Source organism: Sorex araneus, chromosome 1 (genome assembly GCF_027595985.1).
Source record: "Sorex araneus isolate mSorAra2 chromosome 1, mSorAra2.pri, whole genome shotgun sequence".
Taxonomy (NCBI): Eukaryota; Metazoa; Chordata; class Mammalia; order Eulipotyphla; family Soricidae; genus Sorex; species Sorex araneus.
Window position 1 is genome coordinate 109,953,929 of NC_073302.1, and position 3,740 is coordinate 109,957,668.

A 3,740-nucleotide genomic window follows, 5' to 3' on the forward strand; every position below is an offset into this window, starting at 1 on the left:
TAAACTGCATTATGTTTGGCACTGAATCAATCATGTGCATTATAGAGCATGTTTTATTAAGTAACAGGCAACTTATTCATTTATGCTAAAGATTTAGTAGCAAGGGAATTCAGTGAAAATCAACACTTCATTTGTACAAGAGTGGAAATTGATAAAGTGTTCACACATTTAGAAGTAGGTAATTAATTTTCACAGATCACTTCAATATATAATAATATGCATCATCTAAACTGTTGTTCAAATTAAAAAGGTTATTTTAGTTGTATTTTAAAAGTATAATCACTTGGTTCAATAAGTACATTGGCCAGATTTTTAAAAAGTTAATAAAAAAATTAAAAATCGATTTTCTAAATCCTAATCTTTCCCAGCCACTTGAAAACAAAATAGTTTCAGCTGTATATGAAAATAGAAACCTTAATCAAAAACATGGTGATAATGTCTTAGTAAAACTGTCCCTATTTCCAAAATTACCCAAGTAAAAAAGGCAAGAAAAATAAAACTCGATAAGAGAGACAAATAATTTTTATTCACAAAAGGACTTTTTCTTCATTATTTATTCTGAAAAGTTTTCACATGTATGTTTAAAATAAAATAATGTGATTTTAGCCTTAGTTTCTCACTGGGAACGTTCAGAACACCATTGAAAATAATACAACCCCAATCCTTCCTTCTCTGGATAAATGAATCGCTTGATGTCAGACAAAATATTAGTAGGAAAAATATCAAATTTAATTGCCCAATATGAAGGATGTAAGTGGCTCACGTGACAAATCTTTTCTCCAAATATATACCCCTGCATAACACAGTCTTTTCCAACTGATGAAAACACCAGTCAGCAGGAAACTGCAAATCTAGATTCTCCGCCATCATTTCCTAATGTTAAGAGTTTGTCCACTTGCATCAGTGAAATGTATTAGAAAATGCTAACTGAGAAATCAGAAGAGAATTTTATTTTCCAGTCACTCCTAAAACTTTCTTTTCACTAAACTTTTCTGTAAAAGTGTATGTTATTTCTTAAGGAAACCTGAGAATTTGCTTTCTTTCTCACCCATGACTGAAAAAATAAAGGGTTCTGCTAGCTCTAATTTACTTACCTCACCTGAAGCCATTATCACATTTAGGATGGCTTTTTATGAGGGCTACTGGCTTCCTAATGAGGTCACACAATGATGATGATTGTTTGGAAGAATTCCTGTTGTTAATTGGCACATTAAAAAAGCAGTTTGGAGCTGTCAATCACTGCAACTACTAAGGTATAGTAAACAAGCAAAAATGCTACAACCACAACCGGAAAGGTACATTTAGTCAGCCTGTATTTGTTTTAGGTTTATTGTTGCCTTAAGAAAACAAAAAGGATTTTGAATGAGTAATAGGCATTAAACAGAAAGTCCTTTTCTTCACCTCTCTTCACTCCTGCTAATTATTGCAGAGAGAAAGAAAACCTAAAAGCGGGAATTTAATAAGACAACAAAGCCAACTCACCAAGAGTTAGATATGGTCCCACTGACTTGGTTGTAAGGGGAGGCAAACAGAGATGCTGGCAAGAACACGAAAGTACCTAAATAATACCTCTCCGTTTCACTTACTGAAGGATGATCTTCTCAAGATTCTAGTAAACTAGTCTTCTTAAAATGCACTTGCATTTGATTATATGATATGGGTGAGCAACGTGTAAAATTTGCATACTTGCCTTGGTAGGTATGCATTATCAAGTTAGTTCAAGATTTTCTTGATACAATATGAAGCTATATTAGCCTAATTCACACCTTACCACAATTTCAAATGTTTTAGGAGTTAGGGTATGAATCAATGGTAGAGTCCTAGCCTGTAATCAATGATAAAATATAAACTATAGATCCCACTGCATTATGTTCCTGGCACAGCCAAATGTAATTAAATTGTAATAACAAAACATTTACATCATGTTTTCCTCCATGTCTAATATTAACAATTTATATCATATTTACATATCTTTTATCTCAAATTTGTTGAGCCTTCATTCCATACTCTCACAAATTTCTACAGAATAAAGATATTTTGTACAGTAATGTCATTCTTATATCTTTTAATTAGGAAATTGCACTGTAGCAATGTCACTATATAAGGAAAATTGAAGTAAATTTGGTACAATTGTATAAACATACTTAAGAGGAGATTAGATCAAGAAAGAAACCATTTTTGCATTTCCTATTCTTATTTAATCTCATAAAATGAGATGAGAGAAAGAGATGAGCCTAAACCAAAATAAAAAAGGAAATGTAAAAATTGACATCATTTAGAAATGTAGATGCTATAAACTCACAACATATAAAATCATAGTCTTCAAGAGTAGACAAATGAAGAAAGTAAACTAGAACACTGTGTGCCAAATGTCTTACAAAAGAAAGTCTGTTTATAATTAAAATACCTATTACATATAAACACAAAAATGTCTTGACTATTAATGGACAAAAATTTCAATATTTTAAATAGTTGGACATTCTAAATAACTCAAAAAAATTCTTGCTTCCTGTCTTTTTTTAAGAGGAAAACTATGCTAGTAAATTAAAGTACAAATTAAAAATTTTGATTTATAGAAAAAAAAGGGAAAATATTTAAAAGTAATTAAGTAATTAACAAACCAGCCCCTACAATATAATGATATAGCTTGATATATAACTTTATGTAAACATATTGTCATATGACAAAACAATTGACGAGTATCAATATCAAGAAAGTGTTTTGAAACCACCCACTTCTCTCATTGGTGCCAATTTGATCCTAATGTCTAAGACATTATTCTAACCAATAATTTATCAAGAAAATTCTGAGATTGTTCATATATTTAAAAATATTTACTTAAAATCCCAGAAATTTATTATATGTATGTTTCCTCTATGTTAATATTTCCCTATAGCAAACACCGAGTACATCAATTGAATTATTCAAACTCTCTGATCATTTCTATATAAATTTTAAAATTAATTATACAAACATCCAAAAGCTAAAAAGTAAACTGCTTATTTATTTCTAGTAAAAAAATGCTCTTAAAATATAAATAATTTTTTCCATAGACTTAAGAAAATATATTAAGTGCTTTGGGTTTAAAAAATGATTTTTCCTTGCACGGAGACATGCTAATCTTCTCTGTATTATTCCAGTTTTAGTATATGTGCTGCTGAAGTGAGCGCTGAAGAAACTTTTGTACTCATATATGCACATTAGAGATAGAAATTTAAAAATGTTCATATTATTTCTCTCTTTAGCCCCCCCCACAGCCACCAGAAAATTTTCAGTTGGGAATTATTGATGCAGTACTATTATTGATGTACTTAAAATGCAGTACAATGTGAAATAAAATGTAAAACACATGCAATCGTCACTTAGAAAATCATTTTCAGGAATCTAAGTTTTGCAGATATTTTTAGTCTGCAATATTTAGTGCACATATTGGAAGAGAAGATATCTTAAAGTAGGTGTCACCTTGATGTAAAGAAATGAAATAAAATAGGTAAGCAAAAGTGATATGTCACTTTTAGGATGAACCATTTAAGAAAAGTTGAGCGCTGTATGTGTTTATTTGGGCTCTGTGGTTTCAAAAAATATCCTTGTTTTGATGGAGAGTAAGGGTTTTAGTTATAGAGGTACTAGGGTCAAGAACTTTGTCCATAAACTGACCAAACGCAGGTGTAATTTGTGTGGACAAGAAATACATTGCTGAGTTAAATCACTGGTGATTTATTTTTCCTATGTATTTGGAC

The 3,740-nt window shown here is 30.4% G+C and overlaps 1 non-coding gene across 1 annotated transcript; it reads right to left on the bottom strand.

The window, feature by feature from the left end:
- Positions 1-3,061: 3,061 nt before the first annotated feature.
- On the bottom strand, positions 3,062-3,170 carry LOC129401433 (U6 spliceosomal RNA). Its single transcript, XR_008628343.1, has one exon. It is a non-coding gene; the product is annotated as a U6 spliceosomal RNA (small nuclear RNA).
- Positions 3,171-3,740: the final 570 nt, after the last annotated feature.